Source organism: Macaca nemestrina, chromosome 4 (genome assembly GCF_043159975.1).
Source record: "Macaca nemestrina isolate mMacNem1 chromosome 4, mMacNem.hap1, whole genome shotgun sequence".
NCBI lineage: Eukaryota > Metazoa > Chordata > Mammalia > Primates > Cercopithecidae > Macaca > Macaca nemestrina.
Genome location: NC_092128.1, coordinates 123,211,489 through 123,236,405, shown reverse-complemented (window position 1 = coordinate 123,236,405; position 24,917 = coordinate 123,211,489).

Sequence of the window (24,917 nt, the reverse complement as noted above, 5' to 3'; positions counted from 1 at the left end):
CAAGATCCTGCTTCTTCAAACAAAAAATAACAAACAAATTAACAAACAAAAATCTTAAAAAAAAAAATTAAAATCTAAACAGCAAATTAGCATGATAGAATTGATTTCATCTTAAGTGGTTACATTTAGTATTATATAAGTAAATAAGAGATCAGATTTTTTTGAAAAAATATGTAATTTACAATGTTTTCTCACAATAGCTATTGAAGAATTATACCATTTTCAGATTACTGTGTTTTGGTGTATAGTAACTTTTCCATTCCCAAACACAATAAATGAATACATGTATAGAGTGTTATATGTGACCATTATTTCACAAAAAGACACCTTCACCAAGGAAGTCACTCTAACAATTTCCAGTGAGACCAAATCATATGAAAAAATGACTTAATTTTTCATTTTCATGACACACATACAAATGTGGGAGGTGGAGGAGCAGCATTTCTGAAATCTTCAGTTTGTTGTAGGCATACACTCTTTCCACAAATTTCTAGGCCCTCTCCTGTTTAGCCTTTAATTTACCTTAGGAGTGTTTTATGTAAGTGCAGCTTGAGTGCAAGATGACTACAGGCCTTAAAAAGGTTGTTGCGTGGATTGAAAATTCCTTTACTTCTTCTGTGGCAGCTTCAGAATGGATCATGACCAGAAACTGAGATGACAAAAACAACTTTAATGTTTCTGGTTTTCTGGGGGTTTTTTAATTCGAATTTTTAAATCCTTTTGATGACAGAAGGGAACTTGCTCTTGTGTAAACTCCACAAAGAAAAACAAAATCATGAAACACAGATTTGAATTGAACCTAAAAAACAGATCACCCACTCTCTACTGCTTTTCTTGTATCCCTCCCACACCAATAAGCACACACTGTCAACCCTCCTCTTTCTAATTTGATAAGTGTGGGAAACTGCATTACATAAACAAACTCAACTGAAGTTCCCTTTGCGTGGTTACTACTTATGTCAAACTTGTTTAACTGATAAAATTTTATCACTTGATTCAACTATTCATCCTAATTTTTTCTTTTAAGATTAACAGAAATAAATGTTCAGTTTAACAGCACATGACTTCGCAGGATTTTTGTGCACAAGTGAAAGTATTTTGTGTGTACATATACACATACCCATGAGAGAGAAGTTTCTCAGAGATTCTGGAGACACTTGTTTTCTACTTGCAAATCCATGCCTTGTGTTTACCTCAGGAAGAAGGGGGGGCTATTTTGCCTTAGTTCATTCTCTTTTTTTGTTCTCACATCTTCCTCTTGGATTTCAGTTATTAATATTTTTCCTCCATATTTCTCTTTTTTACTTGTTTTAACTCCACTGCATTCTTCTTTCAAATTTTAAGAATGTCTCATATCTCTTCCAGTTGTTAATAGCGGTCTCATTGTATTGATCTTGCTCCCATTTCCCTAGTGCAGACAGATTCTGCTCTTGTTTCTCAGCCACCTCCTTTTCACTTTAAAAAGTCAACTTTTCATCACATTTTTCATTTTCTCTGCTCAATAAAATTAATTTAAATGTGCACTGAAAATAGTAATTAAATTTACTTTTTTCCTTAAAAAAAATTTCCCCACAAATATGTCCTACTTCAGGACTGCATGTATGGTATTTCTTCTTTGATTGATTAGAGAATACTTTCACAAGTCTACACTGTTCTTGATTGCGTTGGAAGAAGAGAAGTTTATTTGATAACTGGTTCCAGCATAAACTCAGAGCTACTAAATTCTCTCTGAGTCTTCTTAACACCTGAAGATATAACAAGAATTAATAAATAGTTCTTCAAAGACAGATGGTGAGTATTGGAAGCAATTAAACAGAGAATTGGGCTTATTTTTCTGGTTTTCAATATAATTATGAAAAGAACATGCATAAAAATAAGAAGTAGAGGAAAATAGGGAGTCAAATAATGCTCTTTTTGTATTATCTTTGTTTTTAGATGCATTAATAAGCACACTTTTTTAAAATTAGAAAATAGCTTTATTATTTCTTGGAAAATAAAAAAATAATACATACTCATAAAACTGTTTAATACTAAAGAATGATATAAATAATCCCCTAAAAGCATAAAATCTAGATGATTTAGTAAATTTACTTCTGTTTCTGTCTTTCTATATCTATACACACATGCACATATACAGTCATATAATTTTAAATATATAGAATTATACATGCATCTAATAGATATTTTAAATATGTGTTTGTATATATGTGTGTATGTATATGGAAGTTATAATTAGAATTGAAAGATTAATAGTTTTATGCATAAACACTTCAATTTTTTGTTCTATTTGAATATTATTGTTATTTTTTTAATTCTACATTTCAGTTGTCGGATGATATATAGGAAAGCATAGTAACCTTGTATCATGTGGTTTGTTATAGTTGCTTATTAGTTCCAGGACTTTTTGTTTGATTCTTTGGGGGTTTCTAACTAGAGAATCATGTTATCTTCAAATCATGAAAATTTTACTAATTTCTCTTTGATTTGTATATATTTTTATTTCATTTTCTCATCTTATTGCACTAGATAGCACTTCTAGTTTGATGTTCAATAGGAATGGTGAGAAAGGACATCTTCACCTTGTTCCCAATTGTAGGAGAAAAATGTCAGTCTCACACAATAATTATGACATTACTTGTAAGTTTTAAGGATACATCCTTTATTGTGTTGAGTTTCTTTCGATTTCTTTTTTTTTTTTTTCAGAAATGAGTGTTGAATGTTGTCAAATGCTTTTTCAGCATCTATTGATAGGACATACTGTTTTTCTCATTTGTAAATTATCTGTATATGGAAAGCTACAAAACACTGATAAATACAAAAAGAGTATATGTGAATGTTGAGATATTCAATATTCAGGTGTTTTAAAAGTCAACATTATTGACATGCAATTTTTTTCCATTTTCCATCTATAGATTCAATGCAATCTCAATCACAATTCCAGCAAGATATTTTCAAAATATTGACCAACTGATTTTAAAATTTATTCTGAAAGGTAAAAGGCACAGTATAGGCAAAATGATATCAAAGAGTAATCAAGTTGGAGAAGTCACATTGATCTATGTATCTATTATTTTTCCAGTACCACACTGTTTTGATTAGAGTAGTTTTAATGCAAGTCTTGAAAAAAAAGATGTATTTATAGAAGCTATAATCAGAAAGAAAAGGTTAATATTTTATGCATAAATATTTCCATTTGTGGTTCTATTTTAAATATTACTATTATTTCAAGACTTACTTTAAAGCTACTCTAATGAAAATGGTTTGGTATTTGCAAAAGAATAGATACATAAATTAACAAACATAATAATCCTAGAATTAAGTATGGTCAACAGATTTTTGACAAAGGAACATGCTAATTTAATACAGAAAGTAGTCTTTTTTTAACATATGATGTTGGGACAATTGCGTGCTTCTGTACAAAACGTGAACCTAGACACAGACCTTACATCCTACAGAAAAGTAACTAAAATGATTATAAGCCTAAAAGTAAAATTAAAAACTATAAGACTTCTAAATGCAAGCTTGGAATAAAATATTTATGACATTGGATTTGCTAAGAAGATACAACACTAAAGGTATAATTCATTAAATAAAATATAGATAATATGGGCTATTTTAATATTTAAAACTTTCATGTGAAAGATCCTCTTAAGACAATACAAAGACTATTCATTACAAAATACATATTTAATCCAAATGTACATAAAGAAGAAAACTTACAACTCAAAATTTTAAGAACAAGACAAGAAATAATTCAATTAAAAATAGATAAAGTTCCGAACAGATACTTCACTAAATAAAAAATTTAGGTGACAAAATAAGCATATGATAAGATGATCAACACTATTTGTTTTGAGGGAAATGCAAATTAAAGCAACAAGGAGATACCATTGTACACATCTTACAGTGGTTCAAATAAAAAAAACTGAAAATACTTATTGCTGGTGAAGTTGCAGAACAACAGGAATTCTCATTTAATACTGGCAGGCATGCAAAGTGATTCAGCCACGTTAGGTTTGCAGTTTTTACAAAGCTAAATATACTCTTACTTTAAGATCCACTATTTCTTCTCCTTTGTATTTAACTAAGTAATGCGATTAATCTGGGCCACACAAGAACCTGCATACAAATGCTCGTAGCACTTTACTTGTAATTGCCAAACTCAGGAAGCAATCAAAACACCCTTCAACAGGTGAATGAATAGATTAACCACGGTGCATCTATGAAAGTGGATAGTATTTAAGGATAAAAAGGAATAAACTCTCAAGCCATGAAAAACCATGGATGAACTCTCAAGCCATGAAAAACCATGGATGAATCTTCAATATATGTTTCTAAGTGAAAGAAGCCATTCTTGTAAAGACTACGTGTTATATGATTTTATTTATTTGACATTCTTCTTTTTTTTTTTTTTTTTTTGAGACGGAGTCTCACTCTGTCTCCCAGGCTGGAGTGCAGTGGCCTGATCTCCGCTCACTACAACCTCCGCCTCCCGGGTTCAAGCGATTCTCCTGCCTCAGCCTCCTGAGTAGCTGGGACTACAGGCGTCCACCACCACCCCTGGCTAATTTTTGTATTTTTAGTAGAGACAAGGTTTCACCATATTCGCCAGGCTGGTCTCGAACTCCTGACCTTGTAATCTGCCCGCCTAGGCCTCCCAAAGTGCTGGGATTACAGGCGTGAGCCACCGCGCCCAGCCTTATTTGACATTCTGAGAAAGGCAAAACCATAATGACAGAAAGAGATCAGTGATTGCCAGTGGTTTGCAAAGATGAATAGTTGAAGTGTAAGGTATTTTTGTTTTTGTTTTTGTTTTTTAGGGTAATGAAGTTGTTCTGTGTGACACCAAAATAGTAGATATATGATATTATGAATTTTTCAAAATCCATAGAACTTTACAGTACATATGAATGGATATTAATGTGTGAAATTTAAAGAAAATTATTTAGGAGCTTGAACAAGGCTAGGATAGAATGCAGATTGTGACAAAATAATCTGATTGCATTATAAATGTAGGAAATAACCTCACTGAGAGAAATGGAGACATGATTTCTGACCCAGGAAACTCTGGAAGTGAGTAGAGACTGTAAAACTAGTAGCAAAGTAAGTTAAATATAAACTCTGTACTATAGCAGATCAAATGGTTTTTCATGGGATATTAATTAGCAATTCTAACACTAGTATAATGAAATTGAAGAAATAAGTAAACAATTGGCAGGTTTCTCACTGATGGAGTTAAAGGTTACATAAAATCAAAACGAAAATAATGGAATGATCAATGAGTGAAAGACATCAATATGAACTCATGTTTAACTTAATATAGATAAATCCACATAGAAATATTTATAGATTTGTGCATATTCATGCGTTAGTATGTGTAAATTTGCTTTTTTCTTGCTGGCTGATACAGCCTAGAAACAATGAAAATAAGCACACCCTGTATCCAGATATTGGTTTCTAAATACCCTCCTCCAGTCAAAGAACCAGAGAGATTCCTGGAGAAATGGTTGATCCTAAATATGGGTCATGGAACATACGAAGTAATTCTGGAGCATTTTTTAGCAATGAAAATAAGGATGTACCCAAAAGAAACAAAGCAAAACATAACAGTGAGGGAATAACAACAGAGCCTGCGATAAAAAGGTTTCACCTGCAACAGTTTGAGCAACAAAAGAATGTAATATTGGATTATAACACTAAGTATAAATAAAAATCAACAAGTCCATATTGATATAAATGCTTAACTAAATTAGTAAATGACTGATAAAAGACAAATCTCTTATATAGAAAAACTCGATTTTATTTTATTTTAGTTTTTAAGAGACAAGGTCTCACTATGTCATACAAGCTAGAATGCAGTGGTGCAATTATGACTCACTGTAGCCTCGACTTCTGGGTTCAGGTGATCCTCCCACCTCAGCTTCCCATGTAGTTGAGACTACAGGTGTGAGCCACTATGGCTGGCTAATTTTTGTATTTTTGGTAGAACTGCAGTTTTACCATGTTTCCCAGGTTGCTTTCAAACTCCTGGGCTCAAGTGATCTACCTACTTGGCCTTCCAAAGTGCTGGGATTACAGGTGTGAGCCACCATGACCAGCCCAGAAAAAACACTAAATAATATATGTAGACATTTTCCCTTCAAGGAGGTGAAGCATTATTCATCATCCCTTAATTTTGTGTTGGGTGCAGTAACTTCCTTCTGCAGTACAGAGGGGAAAGGTGGAAGTTAATCACTTCATAGTGGAGAAATCTGACAATCACTATGTCAACCAAGTGATCAGTTTAACACCAACCATGATGAGTCATGCTTTTTTGTTTTGTTTTCCTGAGATGGAGTCTTGCTCTGTTGCCCAGGCTGGAGTGCAGTGGCATGATCTTGGCTCACTGCAATCTCCGCCTCCTGGGTTCAGGTGATTTTCCTGCGTCAGCCTCCCAAGTAGCTATGATTGCAGGCATCCACCACCAACCCCGGCTAATTGTTTTGTATTTTTAGTAGAGACGGGGTTTCAGCATGTTGGCCAGGCTGGTGTCGAACTCCTGACCTCAGGTGATCCACCCACCTCAGCCTCTCAAAGTGCTGGGATTACAGGCATGAGCCACCATGCCCGGCCCAAGTCATGTTGACAGCGCATAGCCTTGATGTGATGTGATGTGATGTGATGTGATGTGATGTGATGTGATGTGATGTGAAGTGAAGTGAAGTGAATGGCACTTTATGCCTGTGGTCTTCCTTCCCTAAACCCAGAATCCCAGTGTAAGCATGAGAAAAATGCCGGATAAACCCAAGTCTAAGAACATTCTACAACATAGAACACCAGTACTCCTTAAAAATATCAAGGTCAGCAAAAAAAAAAGGGGGGGGAATCTATCGAATTATGGAAATGAAGAAGATGATTAACATGGAATTTAAAATGATCATCTCTGGTGGATGTGTCAGAGGGATGGGACAATATGCTCCACAGCTTTTGCTATAGGTAATGGTTCTAGGGGTGACTATATTATTAAAAATAACTAGCTATATTAAAAAGTTACTAAATTATAGCATTATTGCAGGAGAGGCAAGCCCCAAAATGGGGCTTAGCTTGGGAGGGTTCTTGTTTCCCCTAAGAAGGAATTCAAGGGCATGGAGGAGCAGGACAAACTCATAGGCAGTGTGCCCAAAGTCATCAGCATGTGGTCTCTTGGAAACTGTATTTATACTCACATTAACCAACTTTCAATTATATACAAATTAAGGTGCAAGTCAATGCAAACTGAAGAGCAGGTTATTTAGAATTTTGTAGGGAAGAGGTGGTAACTTCCCAGTCATTGCCATGGCATTTGTAAACTGCCATGGCACTGGCGGGAGTGTCTTATACCAATGAGTAATGAGGACAGCCTTCATGCGCATCTGCTGGTTCCTGCCAATATCTTCACTTCATCCTGTTGGGAACAGATCCTGTTTGGGTCGGCAGAATTGTGGCCAGAACACAAGTCCTATTAGTTGCCTAACTCAGTATATCTGTATAATTAAATACTTTGTAAACTTCAAAAATGATTTTGCCAACATATATTCCTTGACATTCAAAGAGGCTGACAATCTGTTATATCAGTAGCACGTGTGTGGTGGGGAATTCAACTGAGACTTTTGAGTGCTCTTTTTGGGATTTGCACTGGATTTGGCACTAAGGACGCAATGGAGAATATGGTGCATCAATTATGTAAGTTATTTTGCTCTAGAGCAAGGGTCTCCCACCCCTGGGCTGTGGACCAGTACTGGTCTAAGGCCTGTTAGGAACCAGGCCACAAGCAGGAGGTGAGTGGTGAGCAAGTAAGCATTACCACCTCAGCTCCACCTCCTGTCAGATCAGCGGCAGCATTAGATTCTCATAGGGGCATGAAACCTATTGTGAATTGCACATGCGAGGGATCTGGGTTACATGCTCATTATGAGAATCTACTTAACGCCTGATGATCTGAGGTGGAACAGTTTCATCCCAAAACCAACCTCGACCCCCTGTCCATGGAATAATTGTCCTCCATGAAACTGGTTTCCGGTGCTAAAAAGTTTTGAGACCGCTGTCCTAGAGGATGCAAGTGTTTTCACAAACTGCTTTCCTCAGATAATATGAAATGGATATGTGTGACACTACACAAACTTGAAACAAGTTGTGAACCAGACTCAGCTGTACAAAGAACTCCTTAAAGAAAGGGATTTGACAGAGATCTCAAGGGACAATGGGATTTAAATATTGAATAAAAGGAAGCTCACTGTCAGTTGAGGAAATGACAGCCCTATGGCGGAAAGCAGTGTGGACTGAAACTGAAAACAAAAAAAGGCGAATGTAGATGCAACATAGAAAAGAAGTTGGGAAGTGACAAAGGAGGAAGGAAAGTCATCATTCCTGTCTTGTAAGTCATATATTGGAGTTCTTCTTTTTTTTAATTAGCAATGGGAAGAAATTGAAAGACGTTTCAACAGAAGACAAGATCAAACTTGAATGGGAATAATTACTCAGGCCACAGTGTGTAGAAAAGTTAAGAAAGAGGCAAGAAAGAATGAGGAGTGAATGAGGAGCGACAATGAGGAGGCCTTGGCTACAAAACACAGAGCTCCCTCTAGCCACTTCAAGCAGAATGTATTTAATGCTATTATGGGGCAACTTACAAATGTCTGAGAACGTCATAGAATCAGGACGTCCAGCCAGGAAGCCTATGTAATTTATGTTCTTAGAGGGCTCTAGAACAGGGCTTCTCAACATTTCTTTTGTTTGTTTGTTTGTTTTGAGACGGAGTCTCGCTCTGTCACCCAGGCTGGAGTACAGTGGCCGGATCTCAGCTCACTGCAAGCTCCGCCTCCCGGGTTTACGCCCTTCTCCCGCCTCAGCCTCCCGAGCAGCTGGGACTACAGGCGCCCGCCACCACGCCCGGCTAGTTTTTTGTATTTTTTTTTTTTTTAGTAGAGACGGGGTTTCACCGTGTTAGCCAGGATGGGCTCGATCTCCTGACCTCGTGATCCGCCCGTCTCGGCCTCCCAAAGTGCTGGGATTACAGGCTTGAGCCACTGCGCCCGGCCCTTCTCAACAGTTCTGTGGTGACAGATATGCAGATATGTTTCCAAAAAATTATATATGTATGTCAATATGTATATGCATACATATATATCAGTAATGAACCCATACTTTTATTTTATTTTATTTATTTATTTATTTATTTATTTATTTATTTTTATTTTTTTATTTTTTGAGACGGAGTCTTGCTCTGTCACCCAGGCTGGAGTGCAGTGGCCGGATCTCAGCTCACTGCAAGCTCCACCTCCCGGGTTCACGCCATTCTCCTGCCTCAGCCTCCCAAGTAGCTGGGACTACAGACGCCCGCCACCTCGCCCGGCTAGTTTTTTTGTATTTTTAGTAGAGACGGGGTTTCACCGTGTTAGCCAGGATGGTCTCGATCTCCTGACCTCGTGATCCGCCTGTCTCGGCCTCCCAAAGTGCTGGGATTACAGGCTTGAGCCACCGCGCCCGGCGAACCCATACTTTTATAAAACACAATAAAAATACTTTCTAGAAAACAAAATATGAAAAGCATAAAAATATAATTTCAAAACTTTTATCATTAGATACAACAGACATATTGCATTTCAATGAATATAATCAGAATAAATATAATGCAGTAAGAGAAAAAATTTCAAAACATATATCTTTTTACTGCTATTGTGCATATAAGTGATTAATTTAGAGAATCATTACTCTACTTGTAACTTTTTGTTTTTCCACAATCATAATTAAACAAAAAGTTTTGAAGGAACTAGCAATCATCATATTAAACACCTGCACTCACATCTGGAATGAACATCATGTATATCAATATTTAAGTTTTTAATGTGATGAATAATCTTCCTTCATGCTAGTTAAATGAATTACTTTAGGTTGGTTGATGACAATCTTCCTCTTGAGGAATAATTTATATATAAATGGTTTCTGTATTCCATTTTAATGAAAATCATAGTAGAGAAACTAGTCTCTCACAGAGGCAAATTAGAATAAAGAAAGACATTTTAGAGTAATTTTGGCAAACACAAAATATTCATTTATTAGATTGGTCACCACTGAGACAAAACTGTAGTTTCAAAATTGATCTTTAGTCCTTCATCAGTAACCAATTTCAATTTAATCTGTAAAGTTATAGTTGTCTTTAAAATATTTTCCAATGGAAGAAATTGATTTCAAGTCCATTCATTTCCTATTCATTATTTTTGATGAAAATGTTTTAAAAATTTAATCAAATTTTATTAGGTATCCTCACAATAACCTTTTTCAGTTGTACACTGTCAATATCATCACCTAATTCAGGTAACTGTAAGTAAAGTATGGAACATATTACAACATTCTGTAGAAACACTACTTTTCCAAACATCTATCTTTCATTAAGGACACATTTTCTGGGATGGTTATACATTTCTTCATTATAGTTTATCTGAAAATGCAGCCCACGTTGAACATGGTCCTACAGAACATGTCTGGTTTACAACTCTCACCACATGCGGTTCACCCTGTGAGTCTGATAAAATGCTGGTTGGTATCCTATTCAAATAGTCATGTCATAGGATGGTGTGGCAATGCTAAATTGCTCTAAGTCTAAAGGTTTCTCAACTTTCCTTTCAACTTCTGCATCTGTGTCATCATGGAGCAGCGGTGTTCTAAGAGCTCTGCTCACATGGACACATCATTGCAGCCACTGCTGGGCACAGAACAGGTACACACCAGCTCTGCTAAGCAGCTGATTCTACTGCCAGAAACTCCCCCACCTTTGTCCTGAGAGAAGGAAGTCCCTCTGCCCCCGTGATAGAAGTGATCGATTGTCTGATATGCCTTCTTCTTCATGCCCTTCTGCTTTGAACTGAAACCTCCCAGTGATTTGTATCTGAGTGGCCAGCCCAGCTCACCATCAGGCATCCAAGATGAGAAGTGTCTGAAAATGTAGTTCCTGACTTTTCTCAGAGAGGAGGTGTGCTCATAATGTGAGGAAACTGCAAATACAGGAGTGGTTTTCAAAAGATACTGTCTGTAGTCAAAATGGAGGATGAATCTCTACTGCAGAGCCTGTAAAAGGAATCCAGAAAAACGATTTCATTGTCACCTTTACGGGACATTTAATTGGTTTTCTCTTAGGCCAGCCCAAATAGTCGTGTCCACCATTAATCAGAAGAACAGGCCGCTGCCTAATTGCTTTAATTTCAGGACTGCCAGAAAATATCTCTGTCTAAATCTTTTCTCTGATTTGTTAAATAGGCTTTGTAAAAAGACAAAGGCTTGTATTTTATAAAGAGTAGTGGTTATAATTTTTAAAAAGTCATTTGAATGTAAATGCTTCTCCTTAAGAAGGAGATTTTACTTAGTCATAGTGGACAGTAGGGCCAGGCTTCTAAAAGGGGAGAGGAAAGTTTTTTTCAGAAAGAAGCACAGCTTCGCCTATTGTCCTATCTAGTGTCCTGTTAAGCCTCTCTCCTGTTTTCCATTGTTGAGCAAAGCCTAAATTTTTCATGAGAAGGAGAGAAGGAAGGGTAAAAATGCTCTGTTGGATTTAATTCTAGAATTATTTAGCTATCTGTCCTTCTCTTAATGACTTTGATTCGTTGCTTTTTCCTGTGTGGTAAGAGGAAATAACATACCTCCCTTCCCACCAGTCTTTCAAAGCAAACTCTAAAAATAAGCCCGCCTTAATTAAATTGCAAATGTAATCATCAGGGTTTGATCCAATAAAAAACTACATGTGTTGGCATTATGTAAAAATCCCTTTAAACCTTGTATAACTTGATGGGAAGCAGCCCTGTGACCCACCTGTCAGGTCTGGCAATAACAGGCAACATGTGATGCAGACATGTGGAACATTGCACAGAGACCTTCTTGAATGTTAAGCTTATTTGTTTCTAAAAGTGAGGGGTTAACATGTTCAGCTCAGCACTGTGTCTAACTGTTCCCAGTGCTTCCAAAAAAACTCTGTAAGCTAATATAAAAATGTGAAACTTCCCAAGAAAACCTTGAGAACACAAGTAATTCCTGAGGGCCTGCGCTACCTCATTCAAGGCATCCTCAGAACAGGTCTGCCCGGAGGCGGAGCCTGCAGCCGGGGTTGGTTACATTCATCGCTCCATATCTTGGGTGCAATTTGAGATCTACATAATGTGCAATGAAACAGGTTGTTGATTGAAGTAAGTAATAAAAACAACAGCGAGTGTATTGCCTTAGGCTACCAACAAATAAAATTCCTGAAAGAGGCAATAAGAGATCAGTGTGGTGAATGTTCATTTTTGCATCCTCTGCAAGTTGAGACGGTTGATCTGTCTCTTTCCTCTATTTGGTTAAACGTATTCTGTGCTCATATATTTTTAAAGTAAAAAAATCCACTTGCTATAAGGGTCTCTTGACTTGCATCCAGTAAGTGAAGCCAATCAGGGACGGGAGGACTCTCGGGCTCTGTGGAATGGAAAAGCTCATGCAGGAGAGGAACTGAAGTGATAGTTTACTACTTTATATGGAGATCAGGCAGGTGCTGGTTATGTGATGGTAGACACATATGTACAATAAGAGCCATGCTGTCTTCTAGTTGAAATATTAAAAGCTAAGAGGAAGGTAGATACAACCTTTGTTGTAGAAATCATGAAAATTAGAGCATGAATGGGTCTAAAATTAGAGAGGAGGACACTTACAGCTTTCAGGAGAGGGCTTTATGCTAGAAAAAACAAAGATCAATTCATCATCTACATCAGTCACTTTTAAACTTGATGATCTTGAATAGCTTTTTAAAAAACATTAAATGCTTTGCTAAATAAAATGTGCATGAGTGAAGCTTATATTCCATACACCTAAGCATTTGTTGCATGCATTTCTCAGTTTCTCTACTGTGTTTTGTTATCAGGTTTGGGTCAACACTGACTGAAGCACAAGAAGAAGATAGAGAACATTCTGTGTACAAAAATCAAATCCATGCCCAATGACAAAGAAACCAAAATGGTGTTGATAACAGGATTCTATCCATATGTGGAGCAGGAGATGCATGGGAACTCCGGGTACCTTCCATTCAGTTTTGCTGTGAACCTGAAGCTGATCTTTAAAATAAAATCTATTAAAATAAATAAGCAGAGTATTTATTTGAATGAAAGGAGGGTGGGAGAGCTTTTTCGTGTATTGCACACTATCTTCAAATGCCAGATGGTAGATGGGATTGGTCCGATGTGAGTGGCGTCCGATGGGCAGACCAAAGAAGAGAATTGTGGAGAAATACACACTTTTATTCATTCTCAGTAAATAATAATGACCCATTCTTTACTTTGCCAGAAAACAGACAAAAATAATCTTATCATCATGGAGCTGACATTATCATGGGGAGAACAGAAAAAATTAAGTGAAATGGACAGAACGCCAGATTGACAGCAACAGGCCCTCCTACAACCCCAGGTCCCCTGGCAATATTTTAGTTTTGTGTTTCTTTTTGATTTTTTGATTTTGTATTTTTTGATATATGAACCCTCTAGGAGTACTGTGTATGTGTGTTTGTGTGTGTGTGCACAGTGTATATGCATGTGTGGGTTTGTGTGTAATACATGTTGAAATCTTAAAGTTAAAAATGCAAATTTATTATTAATCATTAATATTGGAATTAAGAGCATTTCTAGAGTCAATCTTGTAGTAAAACAAATAAACAACAACAGTAAGAAAACATTCAACTTAAACAACCTCTGTTGGCCCAAATTTTGAATTTTGTTTGCATATCTTAGAATGTTAGAGGTCATTTATAAGTATTAAATTCTAGTATGTTTATAGTGTCACATAATAGAAGTTATGTAAATATCTATGCAAATTACTAGAGAAATTTATTTGCCCCTCTCATTCCTGGGGCTATGAAGAGGTGGGAAAGAGCTCAGACTCTTATGACATCATACAGAGAGTTACTCAGCAGGTTGGAGGACTTGTGGAGATGTTGATTGATTATGTGTATTTCCTGCAATTTTATTAAGGTTTAATAATGCAAATGTTAGCAATGCCTTGCTTTAGTTTAATACATTATATTTTAAGCGTTTCCCTTTTTATGATGCAAAATCTTTCCATAACTCCATATTGGATTTGTTTATTTCTCTATTCATTTCTGTTTTATCATCTTTGACTAACAAGAGGTTATTTCCCATGAATAGGTCGAGCAGATTTTTCCCTGCAGATTTTTCACTAACTTGCCCATTGCTGTTGGCCTTCACTCACTTGAAAGGTGGTTGCTAAAGTTTTACATACCCCACTCCTCATGCGGGCAATCTGGAGGGAAAAAAGAAACATGGGTAGTGCCAGCAGGCTAGCTTCATGTCCGTGAGGTTGTCTGTGGATGAAACAGCCACCCTAGAGGTTACTGCTTTTGCTTTGTATACCTTTTGTTTCATTCAGCATTTGCTTTGCTCAGCATCCAAGAAAACAGTCTAGTAATGCTGTGTCTTGTTTCCATTGACATATTGCTGCATACAATAAGAAAAAGGCTTTTCCATCAAGGAACAGACTACCATGGCTGGGCTGTGGTGTCTTCATGGTTTCCTGAGTATCACCAGCAACTTCCCCAAGCCACTACTCTGAATTGCAGGAGATTCCAACAGCTGGAGGTATTTACTTTCTTTTTCTCTCAGTATCTTACATAGTTCCTCAACCTCTCCAATATCAGGGTCTTGTCTAGATGCCACTAAACAGTGTATTCTCAGCCAGCAGACAAGGAGAAACTACAAGTAAGAGCTCAGTAATCTTCTTAAAATTCCAAATACATTACTCATCACACAAAAGTGAGCAGTAATTCTTAGCTTAGCCCTTTTTATTATTTTTACTTTATCAGCTTGGTCCAGATGCCTTTATGAGAAATCTTTTCTATTTCTTACCTATGAGTATTCCTGTTTCCTAGTTTTGGAGATTATAATTGTATCTGGGCTTGGAGTTGGAGGGGAAAGAATGGCAAAAGGCCTTGGCTCAAATTCTCATGCTCACTAGAATGAACTATGAAATGGGGCTTTGAGATACACAGAAATGTTAGTAGTTTATTCCAGGAGCTAGTACTGCTTAGCAAATTGTAAAATCTCATTTTTAAATAACTCAGAGTAGTATTAACAGAGTATAATGGTACTGCCAGAGAAATAAGTTATTTAGATTTTTGGCAAAATAGTCTTTCAGTTTAAGAGACTAATATTAACCCACTTAAAAATAGGTGAGCTGAAAAATAATTTTAAAAAATTTCTGATGATATGATTAATCTCAACTAGTAAGAAAAAATTGAGAAGTTTGCTTTAAGGTTGTCTTTGATTTATACTATGAAGTTGAATTTATTTCTACTTGTATAAGGGAAAAATTGAAAAGAGCAATTGGAGTTGATAATTTGATCATGACCCTGCTATAATAGATAGGGTGGGATTTAAAAATACATAAACCCTTTGTTGTAAAGGGCGATATCTTAACAATAATAGTTAATAATGATAAACATAAATCCATACATTTGGCTTCAGGAAGAAAAACCAATAAATGAAGAAAACTTTTTTTTAGAAAAAGGAGATATGTTCGTCCATGTATCAGACACGGCACTAGGTGCTGGGATGACATCCCTTGTGCTTGTGCACATGCCCTGAGGGGTGTCGCAATTAGCTTGAGAGATGGATTGGCATAGAATTTAAGATGACACAGGGGAATATGTAATACTGGATATTTCTTCAAGATGCATCAGAAAGGAAGAGAATGGAGGAATTAACTGTGAGGGAGAGGGTAATCTGAGGAAGGCGTTCGTTTGGGGCATACTTTTATTGAGTAAGTGGAGTCTAACTTTCCTACCTGCCCTGATTTTTATGATACACTAAGGAAAATGGGGAATGCCTAACTGATGAAACTGCTTCTGTTCAGAGGAACTAAATGTCTATTAAGGATACTTGCAGTTATTGATAATGGTTGAGCACTGGGTGCATGTTTAAGACATGTAAGCTTATCTATAGTTGATATTTTAAATCCTACATCATACTAGTGTTCTAGTGCATTGATTCTCCCACGCCCTGGAGAACAATTTCTCACTCTCTCCTCTATCTTCAAACCCCCAGTTCCTCTCCCCGTCATCACTCTCAGAGGATGGATCTCCTTTCCGCCCCTCTGAGATAGCTAAGACCACCAGCCCAGAGCCATGCAGGACCCGCCTTCTTGCTGCTCACTCCCAGCCTGGCAGCCGTGGGCTCTCCATCTCCTGCCTTACCCCCTGAGCTCTGCAGATGCTCATCTAGATGCAGTTGCCCTGCTGACTTTCCAGAGGCCACCCCTCATCTAGTCAGGCTCTCTTTTCTACTAACTCCAGTTTTTCCTGAAATAATGAATATGTCTCCCTCTATTGGAATATTTTTAGCATACAGAAATGTTATTAAAGAAAAAAAACTTTCATCCCAGATACTAACTACCCTATTCCTCCCTATATTTTGTAGTAAAATTCCTCAAGTGAATTGCTTGTTCTTCATTTCCAAATTATCTTCTCTCATTTTATCTTAAACCAACACTAATTACATGTCATCTTCAGTTTCAGCACACATGCTAAGGTCACTGATGGAAACCCATGTTCTAAACCTAATTCCACTTTCTTAATGGATTTGCGGTCTTTGAAACAGGGGGTTACTCACATTCTTCCTTTATGAAAAGCAGTATGAAGTTTCCCCCCCCCCAAAAAAAAACCCTGAAAATAAAATTAACATATGTTCCAGCAATCTTGTTTCTCGTTTATCAGTATGTCAAAGAGATACCGGCTTTCCCATGTTTATTGCAGCATTATTCACAGTAGTCAAGATATGGAAGCAAACTGAGGGTCCATCAACAGATAAATGGATAAAAATGTGGTACAGATACTAAATGGAATACTATTCGGCCTTAAAAAAGAAGGAAATCCCGTCATTTTTGACAACATGGGTGAACCTGGAGGATATTATGCTAAGAGAGATAAGACAGGCACAGAAATACAAATACTATATGATGTCATTTACATGTGGAATCTAAAAGAGTTGAAATCATAGAAGTAGAGAGTAGAATAGTGATTGCCAGAGGCTGGGAGGGCCTAGGCTGGGTAAAGGAAGATGTTAGTCAAAGGGTACAGACTTTCAGATATACAGGTATAAGTTTCAGTGATATATTGGACAGCATGGTGACTACAGTTAATAAGTTCTTGCTATCATCCTCCTACAGAAATTCTCTACATTTCCCATGGGTGTGTGTTTTCCTTTGCTGTAACAAATAACAAACCCAAGTTATTCAACCTCAAGTGTGTTCCTGGTGGCCTTTGACTAGAAAACACAGGCGTGCCATAGGAAAGGTGTCACTGAGGCAGAGTAGAGGGTGAAAATCCATTTCCATGTTTTGGATAGTACATTCTGATTACATTAGTCAATGGGAGTACAGATTTCATTCCCATAGTTTTGTGTAAGGGTCTTAACCCAATATTTTGAGAAAATATAATGGGTTTATAATTCTTCATATATCCTCTTAAATCTGTATAAATGATAATAAATGGTGGAATTTATTTATTTTTTATTTTATTTTATTTTATTTATTTATTTTTTGAGACGGACTACAGGAGCCCGCCACCACACCTGGCTAACTTTTGTATTTTTTTAGTAAGAGACAAGGTTTCACCTTGTTAGCCAGGAAGTCTTGATCTCCAGACTTTGTGATCCACCCGCCTCGATGTCCCACAGTGCTGGGATTACAGGCATAGCCACCGCACCCAGTCAGTGGAATTTGTTTCAAAAACTGAGATAGAATTGTAGATGTAGCTACCACCTAACCCTTAAGGTAGTTTATAAGATTTAATGTTCATCTTGTTAAATCTGCCTTATTGTAACTGTATGCCAATATAATTTGTTTCATGAATTGCAATCTAAAACTCTTATTATGGCCTCTAATCTAATCATTATATCCCTGGAACTTAATGAAGGTGCTCAATTCAAAAAAGCAAAGGAGAGAGCCTTGGGCTCTTCCAGAGACACTGCCTTCTACCCCACTGATTCCCATTTTATGCAAGAAAACATAATGAAACTTGGCCAAACACTTTGCAAAATGCATGTAAACCCATAACCTGACAATGCTCTTGGAAAGGAATTGATTTCCCTTGTATTTGGAGATCTCTGAAATTTATTACATCTTTTACATTTGGCATAAAATAAAAAATTGTCAGAAGAAATAAAAGCATTCAAATGGAAAAAGTGAATAATGAGGGTAATATCAAATCAGTACTTAAGAAGAATGCTGGGAAAGGCCAGGAAATAAAGATTACAGAAATTGAAGAGAACACAAGTTATCAGAAGCCAAGGTCCAGCCCTAGCCCACCCATCCTCTATACCCATTCCCTAGGGGAAATATATGATCTTAGGGCAAGTGCAGGAAAGGTTACAATTAAAAACATGTGAGCGAGGAATCTTGCCTTAAACTCCAGAAGAATCCTTGCCCAACTCTGCTGGATGAAGGATGAAGTAGAGAAATACACCTCTGCACCCCTGCCCTGCCCCAGCATGGACTAAAATACACCTCAGATGTAATTTTCTCTGTTTCCCCTTGCATTCAAACACTTAGGATGTGAGGATGTGGGCAGGAAAAAGCAGAGAAAAGAAACACAGAGTGTTGAGAGCTGTTTTATATCAACTGGAGGAGCAGGGTGCCTTGGTGACGCCTCTGCTGAGTGTCTTCGGGCTGGGCTCTCCGTGTTGTCACTCCTCCTCACCAGATTCCAGTCCTGAGGAGCAGACAGAGAGATTAGATGCTGGTTTTCCATAAGCGCTGATAGGGAAAACATGAAATAGAACTTCAAAATTAATATGAATGAACAAATCATAAATACCTGGAATCATCAACTTATAATAGTGTTAATTAAAACCTGGATCTTCTAAGACATTTCTCACAACCCCAGTAGCTATATCATGAGTGGTTGTCTTTTTCTGGTATGGGACCAGTGGGCAGTGAAGCTCCGTGAACCTGGTTGTTCATGAGCGAGAGAGAAGAGATTATTTTCTCTTAATTTACATGGCCTGAGACTCTCACTAAAAGCAAAGACAACATAGTGAATACTTTTATTTTCTTTGGGAATCAAATCTATATGTCATTCAATTTTCTCATGTATAGATAAGGCTTAAAACATTAAAAAGCTTATACTCTATGCTGATTTAAATATCATATATTATTAATTTATATTATTTAGGCTTCTCATTAATACCTTAATAATACCCAGATATAAAGTTGTGACCTAATTATTATTTTTCTACTTGGAGTTGACAGTTCCTAGGTATATACAGCTGTATATGTGTATAAGGGAGGAAATGGGGAGCATGCCAACTATATAGAATGTTTGCTGTTACGTGCACAGCAGTATATTACTTATTTATATATTTATATCTCATCTTATTCAAAAAATTATTTAAGGGAGGTTGTAAAAATACATAATCATTAAACATTCATTTATTTAGTAACTATTTAATAAAAGCCTATGTGTGAGAAGTCTTTCTAGGATGTAGAGATACGGCACTAAACAAAGTAGAAATAACCCTTTCCCTCATGTAGCTTACACTGTCATGTTGATTCAAGGGAGACTATGGAGACTAATTTTAGGAGTCCATATGACTGGGCTAAGGGATGCCCAGATAGCTGATAAAACATACTTTATGGGTGTTTCTCTGAGGATATTTCCAGAATAAATGAAAATTTGAATCAGTAGACAGAGTGAAGAGGATTGCCCTCACCAGCATGGGCAGGCATGATTCAATCCTTTGAGGGACTGAGGGGAACAAAAAGCAAGGAGAAGGGCACATTCCCTCTTTGCTTGATCTCAGCTATCCAGCTTCTCCTGTCATTGAACATCAGCTCCTCTGGTCCTCAGACCTTTGGGCTTGGACTATCACTGTAACATCCACTTTTCTGGGCCTCCTGCTTGCAGACAGTGCATAGTGGGACTTTTCAGTCTCCATAAAAGTGTGAGCCAATTGCTCATAATAAATCTTTTTCTATAGATCTGTATTTATATTCTCTGGTTCTGTAGCATGCTGAATAATACAATAGCATAGATGAGAGGTTGAGAGGTTGATGAGGAAATACAATGGAACAAGTGTAGAGAAAATAAGACCTGTACAAAATTGCATACCTCTCATCTGAAATGCTTGAGATTTGATTTGAAAATTGCCATTGAAAGAAGGGAGAAGTAGGTCACTGTCTATGTGGACAGACCCTCCTCAGTTCAGTGTGCAGACTCCAAATGGATGCAGGAGATGAGTAAACAAGGGAAAGGGCACCTCCCATTCATAGGATAGTTATGTTTGTCATGTTCCTCTATGTTGTCCTGCGAGAAATACTGCCAGATGGCCCTCAAGTATGAGCCCACACAACTCATATGGGTTGAGCACAAATTTGTCTTTAATATTTATAGCCAAAAAAAGAGGGAGATATGGACATTCCACCATTTATAATGAAAGAAAATACAGAAAAATTAAAAAAAAATGATTTTAGGAAAAGCATTGAAATTCTTCAGAGCCCTACGAGAAAAAATATGTTCCTGTAGGATTCTCAAAAATTAAAACATCTAATGCGAATATAACAGGCATATGTACACTGCCTTCTCAGTGCCTTACATCTATTAACTAATTGAAATTTCAGACCATCTTGTGGAGTATCAAAATTGTATCCAGTTTACATATGAAGAAAGAAGACTAAGATTTACTAGTGTGCCCAACACCTCACAGTTGTGAAAAGGGAAGTAGGACTGGAATCCTGGCACTGTTTAGTTGGTCCTCTTACTAACTTCACTTAACTGCCTCTCTCTACATTGTATTCAAAAGCATTGCAGAAGTAGAAAAGAGAATACTAACACTTTTGTCCTTCATGCAAATAAATCTTTCCCAATCCCTGTTTGGTTAACTGGGTTTCTCAGCATATTGTTGCTTGATACTTAAACAACTTCTGTGGTTTTAATTTCTGGTTTTTATCAGAGATTGTAGGCTGTCCCTTTTCCTCTCTTGTCGCTTACTCTTGCTCCAGTGCAGTAAGGGGCTTTCTTTCACGTGATGGGAGGTGATTGATAAGCTGTGTTCTGCAATGATTATGAATATAGGCTTTGGAATGAAAAAGTTTTATGTTTGAATCTAAATGCATGCGGTAGCATTAGTTACAATTTTGACAAGTTATGCAATTAGTCTATGCCTCAGTCTCCATTTCTGTGTGTTGAAAAGAATAGTACTTGATTTGTAGGGTTGTTTTATTCAAGGAAACCATCGGTATAAAGCAATGGAACAATCTTAGCATATTATCAATACATCCAAAATATGAAATATTGGGAAGATTTTGTCATATTCACCATTTGTATCATATTTACAATAAATAATAATATTTAAAGTGATTAAATAATTACTTGGAGAGAGAGCATCTTCAAGCCTTTTCTTGTTTCTTTTTTATTTTGTTTACTTCATTTATTCATGCTAGAATATCTGTGCCACATGCTCATCATAATCTCAAGTAAGAAATCTACAAAGTAAATATGCTCATCTGAAAAAGAAGCAGGCATGGTGACTGAGCAAGACGAGGTGATTGTATTCTGCTAGACTGGGGTCTGGGGTGCAGTCCTGGTGTAAATGTTGCCCCTCCTTTTCTCTCTGTGCCACACAGCTGCTCACGCGTCTTAAGAATCTCAGCCATGGATAGGCTCAGGTTAAGCCTGGGCAGCGTTTCCGGCTTCCACTTCATAATTAATGTGTACATAACAAAAGAGCCCCTTGTTTACAGTAATATTTTTATTCAATTTATCTTCACAATCGAAGAAAGTGTTTAATTTGCCTTAATGATATTGGCCACCCCAGCCTTTATTGCAACATAGGACATAATTACCCTGCTTTAACTTAATTTATAGACCTCATTAACACCCTTGTGTTTCCACTGTGATTAAAAATCTCCTAAGAATTGAGAACTTTCTAAACGGTAGGAGAATTATTGTGATGTATTGCTCAACCTGGCAGTCTTGAGCACAGAGTGATTTATTATTGTGGATCCCCACTGAGGTGAGCAGAATTTGGGGGGAAGAAGGCAGGGTTGCAGGGGAGGTGCATTTATTCCTCTTAGACTGAAGGTCACAATTTAATATGGAGCCTGTTGCTTGCTGCACAAAAGCACGAAAGAATCTCGGAAGAACAAAACCTTCAGCAGTAACTAGCTTAGAGAATGTTGTTCCTGCCAAAGGGAAAGTAATTTTATCCCCTTATTGGAAATGAAAAGCTAGGGCAAGTCTTAAATATTCCAGCTGGTATTCATTTTCCTCCCTCCCAGAGGGACGACTTCCACCGTGGTCTGAACAGTCAACCAGTTTCATGAAACAGAAGTTGCTTATATATTCTTGCTCTGACAAAAGATCGCATCTCCACATTTTCCCAGCTTATTTGCTATAATGATTCATAGCTAGCAGATCCAAAGTACTGGCATCACAATTGCCCTCAAGGTCCCAGAAAAAGAACTGGGACTTTTGGAGCTTATGTTATCATTAACAATGACTGTTTATAGTTCATACACAGTGCATGGTATTACAATAGGCTTACAATATGAATTTTGAGAGTGATGATAGGAGACAGAAGATATTTTTAATGCAACATAGGAATTCACTACTGCCCAAATCCAGATAATTTTTAGAGGCAGAATGAACTGTTGCTGTGCTTTGGATTCATTGAAAGAAAAATACCTATCCAAAGACTTTGGACAGGCAAACCGTAAAGTGTTTTTTCCCTTCACTCATTGTGATCTGGCTTACTACAGCTGCTGGAGGGGAGAGGGGCGCGATTTCCTACATAAATTGCTGTTGACTTTATAACTTAAGTAAAAGCATTGGGAGATATTTCATTGTTTAAAGCTTTTTTATTGGTTGTTAGATGCCCAAAGTTGAGAGAGTGAAGAAAATAAAATATTCTTGCTCTTGTTATCCCTTCATTTTTATACCAAAGAAAAGCACTCATGACTCATTCCGGGTAAAGAGTTAATGGAGTGTGTGCTGATGGAGAACAAATCTCACACCCACCACGACTAGAGCTTTGCTCCTGACACTCCTAGAAGCTTTGCACCTTCTTTCCAAAGCTCTTTACAAATCATCATAAAAGAGAAACGATCTCAGAAGCACTGAAAGCCTTTTCTACACCCACTTTTCCAATAAATCTCAAACGTAACTTTCATTTTGATCACAGAAATGCAAATTTTCTGACAGGCAAACTACAGCATGACTAAGTCCAAATCGGGTACAGTACATTTACTCAAGTGGAAAGAATAATGCAATGTAACATAATGGCACTCACTCAACTCCAACTCTCAAACCGTGAATGCTTTACATCATCGGCTTACAGTTTGGCATTCATTTTGCACATATTATTTTAAAACTATTTAACCAGTTAGAAAGAAAAATAATGTTTGCACGTTGCAGGAAATTTAATGCACTTGTTTCTCCTTGAATGCATTTTTTATTTTTTCTATAATGTTGATTCATAAGAAAGGTAGATTTGATAGTACTAAAATGATTCCAAACTAATCAGGGATGTAAGTTTTTATTTTTGTTAAGTTGAATCTCATAATAGGTGGAGAAATGGAAATAAATTTGTAGTCTAGTCTCTCCTCAGTGTGCAGGATAATGGTTGCTAGGCAGCCTCCTTTTTTGCAGAGAAAAGACAGAATTTCCTTCTTTATAGATTTCGTCAATAATGCCTCATCCTCTATGTTTTCTGCTGAATCAATATGTGGGATTGGACCTGCTGAGCAGCATAATTGAATGTACAGTATAGACCTATTCTCTGTGTGAGGATCATATTTCTGCACAAGAGTCAAAGTGGAAAAAAGTGGACATTAGGGAAACAGATGGACATTACCTAGAGAAGTCAGCCTCATAATACCTAAGAGGCTTAAAATCTGTATCGTGAATATTATTTTAATTGAATTCTATTTTATCAAAGCAACACATACACAATAGCATAAAAAGTTAAGTAGTAAACTAAAAGGATTAAAACTAAATTACTCTCTGCTGCATCACTTCCCTCCCCGACCAGTCTCCCTCTCCAAAACCAAGCAGTTGTGTTTTTTGGTTGTTTAGTTTCCATAGTTCTCAACATGTGAATAAATTGCTGATATTGAACTCATCACTTTTAGATACTATGGGCTTCCTGTTGCGATAGATGAGGATTTACATTTATTATGTTGCTAATCTATTTTATGTTCCTCATTCTCTTCTTATAATCTTGTTAAAATTTGGGGTTAAAGCAACATTAGGGTTCATGGTATTTACATTATTACCATGTCATAAAAGGATCGCATTTACCCTTTTCAATTTGTTCTGAAATTTGGGATTCCTTGTTTGTTTAGTAGAGACAGAATCTCACTACGTTGCCCAGGCTGGTCTTGGACTTTTGGGCTCAAGTAATCCCGTCACCTCAGCCTCTTAAAGTGCTGAGATTACAAACATGAGCCACTGTGCCTGGCCTCTTGTTTGTTTTCATTTGCTTGGATTATTTGTGTGTTTACTAGATCGGTTTGTACTTTTTATGATATTATCAGTGCCATTTTCCAAAAAGTAATAAAGTTCAGTAAACTATAAATTCAAATTTTCTTTGCAGGTCTTACTACTGGAGGTCTTTAATCCCCAGCATTACCTAGGCGTGTTGCCCTGTTGTCGACCTTTACCATCATCCTAAATTGAATGCTTATTTCTTGTATACCAGGACTTCTCTTCTTTGACTTACTCTATTGTTTGGGTGAAGCATATCCTCCAGTAGTTCTACCATGTTAAAAACATGGCACCAAGACAGAGGTTGTGATGAAACTCTTAGCCTATCTTCTGAATTTCACTGCTCCCAATGGACTGGTTGTCCTCTCTGCTTGGTGCAATTCCCTGCCTATATTCC